The sequence below is a fragment of the Arachis duranensis genome, chromosome 2, assembly GCF_000817695.3.
Source record: "Arachis duranensis cultivar V14167 chromosome 2, aradu.V14167.gnm2.J7QH, whole genome shotgun sequence".
NCBI classification, from domain to species: Eukaryota; Viridiplantae; Streptophyta; class Magnoliopsida; order Fabales; family Fabaceae; genus Arachis; species Arachis duranensis.
In genome coordinates this window covers 77,410,974-77,424,697 of record NC_029773.3, presented here as the reverse complement: position 1 = coordinate 77,424,697, position 13,724 = coordinate 77,410,974, and positions in this window count along the sequence as shown.

Genomic DNA, 13,724 nt, shown 5'->3' with positions numbered 1-13,724 from the left:
GCTGATGTGTGAGCATCTTTTCTTTATTTTCTATTTATTCTTGCTATAAACTTATTAAGTTTTAATTAAATTTTAGTGTTTGAAGCCTACTTGGATGCTACTTTGAGTCGCTTTAGTGTTTTAATTATTTCAGGTGAAGTTTGGATTGGTTTGGCAGAGTTCGTGTGCAAGAAAAGAAAAGAGTCTGGAACCTGCCAAGCCAACGCTAAACGTAGGCCTAGGCGTTTAGCGCCAGCAACTCAGAAACGCGTGGAAGCCCTCTGCCCATTGGGGCGGCTAGCATTTAGTGCCAGGAAGACAAAATCAAAGGAGGAGCTTCTGCCCACAAGGGCGCTAAATGCCGAATCTGGCGTTTAGCGCCAATGACACGGATCCACCTTTACCTAAAGAGCATCTTTAGTTGGGTTTAGCTTTTAATTATTGTATTTTCTTTTATTTAGTTATTTTTATTTATAAACAAAATCTTTTAGCTTTAGAATTTATTATTTTATTTTAGTTTAAAATCAAATTAGGTTAGATATAAAAGAAAAAAGATTTAGCCCTTCATGGGATCTTCTCTCTTACGCTCTTTCACATTTTCCGTACCCTAGTTTTCTCTCTGAGTCATGAGCCACTAAACCTCCTTGGTTAACGTTAGGAGCTCTGTTTATTTCTATAGATTAACACTATTATCATTATATTTTAATTAATGTATTGATTCAGTTTCAATGATTACTTTCGATCTTCATCTTATGAATCTGGGTATATCGAAAGAATAACCATTGTTCTATATGAATGATTGTGATTCTTGAAAAAGTTATCTCACTTGAATACTAGCTTGAAAGTAAATTCCTCCTAAACTTCTAATTACTTGGACTTAATGGGATACGTGACATATAATCCTCTTATATCTAGGTAATTAAGGTTTTGTGGCTATATGCTGATTAGTGTTAATAATATATTCTCTTTGAAGACATGACGACAAGTAACAGAGGTAGAACAAGTAGGTCTCGTGGTCATGGTAGAGGATGGGTTTCCACCGGATCCCCGGAGACTACTCAGTCATCGCCTTCTACCCCGAATATCCCATCGACCCTTGTGACGTCACAGGCAAGTCCAGCAAACCAGTAGTTCATCATTGTCCCAAACCCAAACTAGGTGGCTCTTTCTGCTACCTCCCCTCTCTGATCTAAAAATCGTAGATAGAGATTTGATCTGTACACTAATAGAATCGAATTGTTGATTTCAGATAGAACCTATAGATTCGATCTATGAATCACCGAATTCGCACATTATTAAATAAATAAATAATATATGTTAGTTTCTGAAATCAAATAAACCCTAATTACTTCCTTTCACTTTCAGCACTTCTCTCTCACCCACTCACCTCACTTCTTCTTCTCTAAAATCTCTCTAACTGGCCACCAGTTCCTCTTTGCTTTTGGCCCTCAATCATGTCACTCCTCTGTGCCGCTAGCATCGTCCAATTCTCTCTCCCTCAGTCAATCACCCTCCCCCTCAATCCTCTGCTCGACGCTCGACTTCGTCGCTCGCGGCTCATTATTCATCACTTCCTTGTCCTTCTACTTCTAGCTTTAGCCTCTATTCCTCGCCTCTATTTCAGTTTTCTTCCTCGCTTCCTTGTCGTTCTACTTCTGGCCTTTGGAATTCCTTCTATATTTGGGTTAAATTTTTTTATTTTAAATTTAAATATTATTAAGTAAATTTAGAAACTGTTAGGTATTAAGTTTCTTTGGTACTATTGTTAGAAAATTCTAGATCTATATGACTGATGTTATGTGAAATTTGGTGCTATTATTAACTATGAAATTTCTAATTTTCTCTATTGTGAATTGAATTCTGGTTCTAGTTCTTGGTTTATGAAAAAAGATGTTTCAATTTTTTTTAGCTTTTTAAATTTTTAGGTATATTTTCTATCTTTTATATTTTAATCGGATATATCCGATATCTGATCCTATCTGATTCACAAATGTGCAGAGCAGATTGAATCGGATCTGATCCTAAAAGATGCGGATATTAGATCCGATCCGATCTGTGAACATCCTACGTGTATTTTGAAAATATCAAACTTTTTATTTTATAGTGCTAGCTGAACAAGTTTTTTAAGTACCAAATCAAACCAAGTTGACCTAATAACTTATTAGCTGAACAAAAATTATCTTTAGCAAATGTGTCCATCAATCACAAATTTAAATACTTTTTTTCTGAAACACAAAATTTTTGTGGTTTTATTTACAAATTTTTATTTTTTATTTCATCCACAAATTTATATGTTTTTCTTAAAAAATTTATTTGATTTTTTAATATGTTTGTTATAAGAAATTCGTCCTTCGAATTGGAAAAAAAAAGGAAAAAACACAAAAGCCTTACAAACAACAAGCACAAGAATTATAAAGATGAACATAAATTTTTTGTATTTATCATCAAAATGGAGGGAAAATGTAAAATTTATGTGTTTTTTTTTTAAATTTGTGTGTTTCTAAACATTTGTTATTAATATAAAAAATATCCTAAAATTAAAAAAAATAAAAACTAAAAATTTCAAAAACAAAAAATACAAAATATTCATGAAATCAAACAAAGAAATTTTTGAAGTTAAACATAGAATAATTAATCACAAAAACAAAATACAAAAGTACAAAAATTCTTAGCTGTGAAATAATATAAATTTTTGTTATATAGAAAGCTCAATATGATTTGTATGATACCAAAACTAAATATAAAATTATTTTGTAACAAACACAAAACTCGATTTTTCCCATATTTCCCTTTTAAAGAAATAAAGAAAATTAATTATATTACCATATAATTTTAATTAGAATATTTGATTGAAAACTAATTTCAATTTTGATACAACAAATAATATTTTAAAATAATTTTAAGGATTAAATTAGATTTCAAATTAATACTCTATATACCCAAATTTTATTAAAAATTATCATATTCTAATTAAACCCATAATTTCCAATTTCATACATAAACCCTAATTCTAAATTAGCACACAATTTTCTCCTCTTTATACTAAATCCTAGCCGTAGTACATCAACACAGAGCAGCAGCAGCTGCGAAAAGAAAGAAAGAAAGAAAGAAAGAAAGAAAGAAAGAAGAAAAAAAAAGAAACAAATGGGGAAAAGGGGACCGCGAAAAGAAGGGCAGGGAGGCGGCGCGGTGGGCATCTGATACGTAAAAATTAAATTTCACGTAATTACTACAGGCAAGTATACCGGGTCGTTTCAAGTAATAAAACTCACAAGAGTGAGGTCGATCCCATGAGGATTAAAGGATTAAGCAATCAATAGTTAGTTGATTATTCTAGTTAGACGGTTCATATTGGAGTGATAAGCAAATAAGAAATATAAATGGCTAGAAATTAAAAGAAAACAATAAAGTGTAGAAAAAGTAAATGACGTAAAAGTAAATTGCAATAAAATAAAGTGCTGGAAAGTAAAATTGCAAGGAATAGAAAGTATAAGAAAGTAAAGTGCAAGAAAGTAAATGACAGAAAGGTAAATACTAGAAGTAAAAATAAAAGAGAAGCATTGGGATCAAGGGTTATTGCATTCTCAGGATCAACAATTCTCATCTCCACTTCAATCATGCAATCATTGATCTCTTGGCAAATCATAAGTAACCAAACCCCAATATCTTGGTGATTTGATTTCTCTTAACATAAACAATTACCAATTTTTTGATGTAATTGGTCATGAGAAGAGATGAAGTTCAATTTCTGATTCAAAGGCCACACAACTCTTAGGATCTCAATTCAAAGTGGTTACATCTCACATACCAACTAAAAATGTATTGATCAAGAGGATTATGAGAGAAGAGCCTCAAACTGAATTCCATGATCCTTTTCTCAAGGCTCACATGTAATTCAAGTAGATACAGTCCTCCTCTCGGTAGTAATTGAATCTATGAAGCACAAAGACTCTCTCTAAAGCAACAATACAAGAAGAATTGAAGATGAAGAATGAAAATATATCAACCCATTAAATTGCAATAGAGCTATCTTTCCTAATTGAAAGAGTTAGTAATTCATAACAAAATATTTACAAAAGTAAGAAAGAAAAGAGAAGAAGATGATGGTGAGAAGAGAGGGTCCGAAGACTCCCCCACTAGCTGAAAAATGCTAATTCTATGAAACTAAAACCTATATATAAGCTAGCCTAAATTATAAATTGAAATGAAATTGAAAACAAATTACAATAAAATGAAAATTAACTATTCTAGATGATTCTTGTGGCTTTGATTGGTTGACAATTGTGGGCTTGCTTGCTTGAAGTATAATTGGACTTGGAGTGAAGTTATTTGAGAAAAGACGAGGCTTCCAGGCTAGTGTAGCATTTTTCTTCAGCGTTAGCACTCATGCACTCACGCGTACACATTACCCACGCGTGCACGTGATCAATGTTTTTGGCCCCAGTCACGCGATGCGTACGCGTGGCCTTCAGCATTAGTGTCAAAGGCGTAGCATTAGTGTCGAAGGCGCTCTTCCACACGTACGCGTCACTAATAAACCCCATTTGTATGGGGTTTATCTTGTGTTCAATTTAAAGTATTTTGTCAACCTTTTCTCACATTTCTTCAATAACATAGCATGCTTTTGTGATTCTTCCTTTATTTGTGCTTAAGTGTGAAAACATGCTTTCTAGGTCTTTAATTTGATATTTTTAATCTTCTTTTGATTCCACTAGATGCCTTGATGTGTTCGTTAGTGATTTCAGATTGAAAAGGGCTAGGAATGGATCAAAGGAGTGAGGAGAAAGCATGCAAAGTGGAGAAATCATGAAAAGCCAAAGATTTGGGATATGCCCATGGATGCGCCGCGCACTAGACGCTCACGCGTGGATTACGAAAAGCTCCATGGATGCGTACGCGTGCTGTACACGTACGCGTCGAAGGCCGCACATGATCTCTTTATTAAACTCATGCCTGGCGATTTCTGGAGGGCTTTTGGCCCAATTTGGAGCTGAATTTTGGCGGAAAAAGGCTAAAAGGACCAAGGATTAAAGAGGAATGCATCTTGGAAATCATTACACACATAACACACTTTAGATCTAGTTTTAGTTTAGTTTTCTAGTGAGAGAAACTCTCTTTTCTCTCTAGAATTAGAATTAGGATTAGGTTTAGATTAGAGGTTCTTAGATCTAGGTTTTACTTCTTCTTCTCTCTTAATCTTCCTCTTTCATCCTTAATTGTTCTCTTGTAATTGTAGCATTCCTCTTCTCTTGTAATTCCTTTGTATTGTTAGTTGTAGTTTATGAACTTTCCTTTGTAGATTTACATTTCTTCTTCAATGCAATTGGTAAGTTTTTTGTTGTCTCATAATTGTTTTGCTTTTCTACCATTGATCTCTTGCCATTGTAGTTAGAACTCTCTTTAATTCTTGCAATTCATGTTGTTTACTTTTATTGCCTTTTATGTGTTTGATGAAATGTCTCTTCTAGCTATTAGTTAGATTTTGTTCCTCTTGACTTTGGTTGAGGAATTAGTGACTCTTGAATTATCTCACTCTCTTGTTGATTGATAGTTAGAAGTTGCTAATTGATTTGAATGCCACTAAAGCTAGTCTTTCCCTTGGGAGTTGGCTAGGACTTGTGGAATCAAGTTAATTCATCCACTTGACTTTCCTCCATAGTTAGGGGTTAACTAAGTGGGAGCAATGAATAATTCTCATGTCACAATTGATGATGATAATTAAGATAGGACTTCTAGTTCTCATACCAAGAGTTTCTTAATTGTTAGTTTAATTCTTTTGCAATTTACATTTCTTGTTTCTTATCTCTAAAACCCCAAAGATACTCCATAACCAATAACAAGAACACTTTATTGCAATTTCTAGGGAGAACGACCCGAGGTTTAAATACTTCGGTTATTTTTATAGGGGTTTGTACTTGTGACAACCAAATGTTTATATGAAAGGATTATTGTTGGTTTATAAACTATACTTGCAACGAGATTTCATTTCTAAAATTCTAGACCATTAATTTTTCCGATCATCAAAATGGCACCGTTGCCGGGGAATTGTAATTGTGTACCTTGTTATTGGTTATTGTATATATGTGAATATTGTGAATATGTTTGCTTTTTGCTTCTTTGTTAGTTTTTGGTAGTTGTAGGAGTTTGTTTCCTTAACTTGTTATTAGTTTTTGTTTTCTCTTTCCACTATGAATTCTCACTTTGGCTATGAGTTTGGTTCTAACTATGTTGTAGGAAGTGGGAGCTACAATGAAGATAGGCATCAAGGATGGAACAATCAAAGATAGGAGGAGTCTCAAAGGATTGATCAACCTTCTTGGCAACAACCTCCTCCGGATCCTTATAGGTATAATTCCCATCCTAATGCATCTACATCTAATAGCTATGGTGAATTTCCTTGTGACTATCAACCATATGCCTATGATCCATTCCCTCAACATAGCCCCCAACCATACTCACAAGCCCTTTTTACCAAACACCTTCATATGACACTAATAATTATCTACCATACCAACCAGCTTTTGAACCATATGAACCATACATGGAACCACGACAATATCAACACTTCCAAGAACCATCCCCTCCATATTACCAAGATGAACCACCTCCAATGTACACAAACTTTCAACCACAAGATGAGTTTTACTTCCCACGACCATCCTCCATGGAAGAATATCCATTTCCATCAATCCAAGAGAAATATGATCCTATTTATGTTAGTAATTTGGAACAAGAATCAAAGGATTGTCTCAAGGAAGCGATGGATCGACTTCAAGCAACCGTCCGTCAAAAGTTAGATGCATGGGATTCATGCCACAAGCAAAGCATGTCTAAGGATGATTGTGGAAGAGCAACAGAAGAGGGAGGTATGAATGGGTTTGTAGGATTTCAAGTTGAGAACAATGGATTAGAGTGTGTTGTGCCACAAACGGAACAAGTGAAGAACATAGAACCACCACATTCTTATTATGATTATGAACCACCTTCCCATTATAAACCCTTTTTCCAAAACAATAAACCCTTCCAACCACCCCAATCTCCGATAGATGAAACCATTGGTTCTATCCTCCAAGGGAAAGAAGAGATGCAAAGGGAGGTATTAGAATTCACAACCACCTTGGACGCGGTAGTAAATCGATTAGCCTCCTAATGCTTGAACACCCAAAGTACTCACATGGCTACATGTGGAGAATCTAATGAAGAGCATAGCATGAAGGAGAAATCGGAAGCTCCGGTGGAAAATGAGGAAAATTGCTTTGTATTGGAACAATTGGAGGAAGCTATAATTGTTGAAGAAAAGGAAGAAGTGGTTGAAGACTTAGGAGATGCAGAACCCCCATGGGAATATAGAGTTGAAGAATATCCTTCCAAGAAGATTGAATTTGATGTTAAGGAGGAGAGTGCACAACCTCCAAGCCATATTCCATATGAAGAATTGGATGGGATAGAGCAGGAGTTGAGTTCCTTTGGCAAGGAAGATCGAGCATCAAATCTTAGTGGTGAAGAGGTGGAAGTCCTTAGAAATACAAGGATGGAAGTTGGATACACTTTGTCAAGATCCGTGGAAGCTTCTTTGCCTAGGTTGTCATCTAATCCTACATTTGAGTGGGTGAAATTCATTTCTATTAGCTTTATGGTTCCACTCGAATATGGCTTGCTTGAAATGGATGGTCAACTTAGGGAACTTTGTGGGATGAAGCATAAGAGAAGGATGTTTCGTGGTTGGCGTTGCAAATCAAGGCTCATTTTGGTTGAATACTTCAAAGGTTAAATACAAGGGTTAGACTAGTGCTCAATTAGGTGGGTCTAGGATGATATTTGGTCACTTCATTGAGAATTCGTTTTGCCTGCCACCCGGATGGATTAATAATGATCAACTTGAAGACGGGTGTGAAAATAAGATATGGGACCCCGGATCGAAACATGAAGACCAACTTTAGGAGCTCATATCTTGGGTAGAACTTTGCCCAAGTTTGGTGAAGATGGTTGGAGTTTCTATCAACCATTTGAGGAGCAAAGATCCTTGAAGATTCAAGGATGAGTACAAGCATAAGCCACCATGATAAAGAGCTTCTCAAATGTCCAACTTAAGGACTTAAACTAAAAGTGCTAGGTGGGAGACACCCCACCATGGTAAACTCTTTCCACTCTCTTGTAGATTTGATTAATAAGTGATTTGAGTTACCATTGTAGGTAGATTTTTCGCTTCATATAGGCTTGTTTTAATAATTTGGTTGTTAGTTTCTTAACATGCAAGTTGTGCTTGTTAGTAGTTGGACAAGTTTCAAAACCAAGAAGATTTTTGTAATTTTGCATTTTTCATTGGTTTGGAGTTGTAGGTACTGTTAGGGAGTTTTTAAGCATTTTAAGCTGTTTTTTAGCATTTCTGAAAAAAAAAGTGGCAGGGACACGTGCGCATGCTGTACGCGCACGCGTCGGTGGGTGGATGCAGCCCCATACATTTTCCAGAGAGTTAGGCGAACGTGGCGCCAACACTAGGCTTCTCGCGCAAGTTTCACATCACGCGTACGCGTGCATCACGCGTGCGCGTCGATGCGCTCAAAAAAATGCACGACGCGTACGCGTCGATGCGCTGACACAGTTACCAGGCTTATGACACGAGAGTTGTGCTAACTCTGGGCCAACATTAAGCCTCTGGCCCAACTCAACCCACGCGGACGCGTACATCACGCGTACGCGTCCAGGCACACATTTCCATTCCACGCTTAAGCGCATATGACGCTTCCGCATCCATACCTTGTTTTGCCCACCCACGCACACGCGTACAGGATGCGTACGCGTGGATTTAAAAGCCTTAACCCCATCCACGCGAGAGCCTAATCGTCGCGTCCCTTCCACACTTTCTCCCCCAACGTTCCTTTTCTCTCTTCCTATCCCACCATTACTGTCTCCCCGAGTTCTGCAACCCTCCGGCCGCTGCCGAAATCATCGCCGTCGACCAACCCTTCGCCTTCTTTCCCCTCTTCTTTACCTCCCATTTTTTCTTCCCTCTCACTGCACCGTTCCATTCTCTACTCTCCGCCCAACACAGCCGCGCACCTTTACAGTTGTTGACGACTTGCGAACCTACCATTCCACCATCACCACGTTCTTCCCTCTCTCCTCGCTTCCCATTCCACTTCCTTTCTCCTCCTTTCTGACCATAGCTCTCTCTCTCTACCCCTTGCTATGTTTTCTGCTTCGCGGCCTTACCACCACAAGCTACGCTGCCACCACTCTTAGGCGGTATTGCAGTCCTTTGCCTGCTCACCCCTCCTCTCTCCAATCTCCACTTCCATTTCTGTTCTGCTACATTCTAGGTTTCTTGCCTCATCCCTGCTTCCTGCTCTATTTTCTTGACTTTCTTCTATTATTTTTGTTGTTAATTTTAGTTAGGTTAATAATTAATTCTGCTTGTTAGGATAGATATATATGTTGTTAGGTAGCTAGGTTGTGGTTAGAGGATTCTAGTCTTGATAAGTGCTCCGTTCTTGTTTACTTTTTGAATGTGCACGCCTTGTTGAATGATGAGTGGTGTGCTGTGCTGATTTCTATTCTATATGCTTTGCTTCAATGCTGCCCTGCTAGTATTATGTATGCTAACCTTGCTGGTTTCATGCTCGCTACACTCTATATTCTTATGTGATTTTTGCTGCTTTTTGCTATCCGGGAACATCCAATTTACTGCCGAAATGCTGCCCAATTTTCTAGAAAGTGCTTTGCTCTTAAACTTGCCACTTAAGATTGAACTTGACACTTTTGGAATTGAGACTGCTTGACTTCACCAGGTTCAATTCTTAGGTTTCCTTGGGTGGTTTTCCGTGGTTATTTTGTTTCCCGTGATATGCATTAAGATAGTTAGTCCAAGGAATTATTTGTCGAACCTCTATGTCAAACAATCCTTTGCCTAACGCATCTATTTGAACCTTCATATACTTTCACTCTTCTTGTTAAATCAAATGCCCTTTTGACTTATAATCAGTTACCATTTGACCTTAACTTGCATTTTTCTTGAATATGGTTCATTTTCCTTGCAATAATTGGTAAATGCCACTAGTGTGACCCTTTTAATTCAAAATAGTTTCCAACTTGCTTTTCGTTACACATAGTGCGTATTTCACCCTTTCTACACCAATTATGGCACAATTAGTGACCATGACATTGTTGATGCTTTGCTTTCAATTAATTGCTCTATGCAAATTCATATTTCATCATCAATGACTACATCATCCCCATGGTTGTGAGTATGCTTGTTACCCTTACTTTTTGCATTTCTCCTGATTGAGCTAATAACCGTCATACCACTAACCTTTGAACAGATTTTCTAACTTCTAACTTGCTTAACTTGCTATCTTTCTTTTGGTTTGAAACTAACCATTTCACCATTCTTTTGGGTATGACGCTTATTGAGCTTAATAAACAAGCATTGTGCTAATATTGCCTGAATTCTTGGTTTATGGCTTTGATTGTTTGCTGATTATGTTTCTTGCATTCCAAGAATTCTTTTCTTTTGACTCACTTCATGAACATGTCATTCCTTGCTTCCTATTCCTCTATTTGGCTTAGTTGTTTATATCATGTCATATCTGTTTTTCAGGATGGCTGACAGAGGCAAAGCCAAGGTTACTTCAAGAAAGAGGAAGAAACCTCAAGCCTCTACTGCTTCTCCTTTCGTAGACTATGCCAAGAACCCTCTTAATGACAAAGAGAAAGCCGATCAGCTGCTGCCTGCCCATGACACAGATAGGTTCCCTAACCTATACTGCAAGCTCCACTTCCCGAGCTACAATAAGAAGAACTTGAATATAGAGAAGAAACTGGCCATTCCCTCCGACCTGAGGCAAACCATTAACAGCCGTATTGAGGGAATGGGCCTTGACTTTATTGATAGGGAGCTGGGTAGCCTGAACAGATCTTGGGTTCAAGAATTTTATTGCAATTTCTTCAGACATACCCTTGATTCCATTTACATCCGAGCCAGCCAGGTACTGATCACAGAGGCTGCTATTAAGGATGTACTCTACTGTAGGCCCAAGACCATTGAGATAGATGCATTTGAGCAGGCTGAGGTGGAGTTGCATTGCATGACATTTGACTATGATGCCATACGGAGTGTAGTTGCCACCCCGGACGTCCCTTGGGTGATGGATTCTAACAACAAGAAGCCCAAAGGGATGCTATTCACTTATCTGACTCGGGAGGCTAGGACGTGGCAGTAGATCTTTTCCAATTACGTCATGCTGACCACCCATTCTACTGAGATTCTGGTGGCCATGCTTGTCCTGATCATCTGCGTTTTGGAGGGGAAGGAGGTGTATTTCCCTCGGCTGATCGGGAAGTTTATGTGGCGAGCACACATCCATGGCACATTTTCGTTTCCGACGTTGGTCACGTAGATGGTTCAGAGAGCCGGTGTACCATGGCTAGCTGATGATATATCTCCAGCCCTTCCGGCCCTTGAGAAGGAGGAATTCATTCCATAGGGGACGTGGGTGTATGAGAAGCCTCCATCCTGGCGCCGATCTCGAGCCAGAGTAGCAGTAGAAGCAGTTGGACCTTATTCTTCAGCAGTCGCAGCAGGACCCTTTTCTACAGCATCACCTTTACCACCACCACCAGCACCCCAGCCGGCATACCTTTTGGTACAGCGTCTCTTCCGCTTCATAGAGCGTACTGAGCGTAGCATCTTAAGTAGCGTACTGTTGACCCTCACCCTGAGCCCGAGTAGTAGCATCAAGGACGATGCTTCATCTTAAGTGTGGGGAGGTTACTGCCGTCGCCATCGGTGGATAGCTACTTTGGTGAACATTTTCGGACATTTATCTCCTAGTTTATGTTATTTTGCTTTAGTCTATGTTATTTTGCTTCATTTTGCACTTTTTGGATTATTGTATATATTAGTATTGTGGATACTCTTATTTAGCTTGTTGGATTGGCACTTTAGCTTTTTATGTGCACTTTTGCCTTACATAGTTATTTTAGCTTGTTTTAGCCATTTGGTTGTGATTAGAAAAATTTTTTGGATTGATTGAGACCTAGTTGACCCTTTTTGCATATGAAATTTGTTTTAATTGAAAAAAAAGGGATAAACTAAGGAATTTTAAAATTTCTCAATCACAACATTGCATTAATAAGCTTAGTCAAAACGATGAAATTTTCCAAGGAATCTATCTATAGGGCACCACCCCAATTGATTGAAGAAACTTTTGTGGAACTTGCTTGAACTTTATACTTTGTGGATCATGTTTTTGAGCTAAGAACACAAGCTTGTGAGATTTGAGCCTAATGATGTGGTTACATCTTATAACCACTTATTTTCCTTCTTGTATGCAATTGTTCTCTTCCTATAATTGTGATCCTTAATTTGTTTAATTCTATATATCCACTTATTCCTTGTATTCATGCATTTATGTGATTGAGGCCATCAATTCCTTAGCTCATTTACCCAAATAGCTTACCTTTTCCTCTCTATTGTTAACCAATTTTGAGCCAACGCTTAACCCACTTGTTCTTTATTTTAGCACATTACAAGCCTAAAGCAAAAAATAATGAAAGTACCTTGTTTGGATCTTTGATTAGCTTAGGCTAGTGAGAGTGTTTATTATTCAAGTATGGAAAGATTTGGGAACATTGATTGGGATAAAAGGGTGTTTTATATTTCTATATTTGGGAATTGGGTGTATACTCATGTGTTGATCAAATGTATAGACCTTATGCATTGATGTTCTTGTACAAAGTTTGAAAGAAAGAGAGTAAAGAAAAAAGAAAAAGGAAAAGAAAAAAATATATGGAAAAGAAAAGAAAAAGAAAGAAACGAAGAAAACGCATAATTAGGGGAATAAGTGTTGTGAAATGGAAAGAAAACGCATGAGTATATGGAAAAAAGTGAAGGATGGGTAGTCGGGTTAGCACTTAATTGTATAGGTTATTATATAGGTTAGGTGGGAAAGTTTAAGCTAATCAAAGACTCAAACTCTACTCCACTTAACCATATATGATCCTACCTTGACCCTAGCCCCATTACAACCTTTGAGAAAGTTCTCATGATATTTGTATGCATGCCTTGAATAATTGTTGAATGTTAGATGAAGAACAAATTTTAGAAAGCATGATTAGGGGAGAATTGAGTGAATCAACCCCTAAACACTTGAGTGAATAGAGCGGATACACATCCAGTGAGGTTCGATTGCTCAATTACATGTGTTCACCATTATCATCTATATTCTTGCAAGTTTCTAACTGATGAGCGGATAATTTATACGCTTTTTGGCATTATTTTTAGGTAGTTTTTAGTAAGTTCAAGCTACTTTTAGGGATGTTTTCATTAGTTTTTATGTTAAATTCACATTTCTGGACTTTACTATGAGTCTGTGTGTTTTTCTGTGATTTTAGGTAATTTCTGGCTGAAATTGAGGGACTTGAGCAAAACTCTGAAAAAGGCTGACAAAAGGACTGCTGATGCTGTTGGAATCTGACCTCCCTGCATTCGAAATGGATTTTTTGGAGCTACAGAACTCCAAATGGCGCGCTCTCAACGGCGTTGGAAAGTAGACATCCAGAGCTTTCCAGCAATATATAATAGTTCATACTTTATTTGGGAATTGACGACATAAAGTGGCGCTCAACGCCAAGTACATGCTGCTGTCTGGAGTCAAACGCCAGAAACACGTCACAACCCGGAGTTGAACGCCCAAAACACGTTATAACTTGGCGTTCAACTCCAAGAGAAGCCTCAGCTCGTGGAT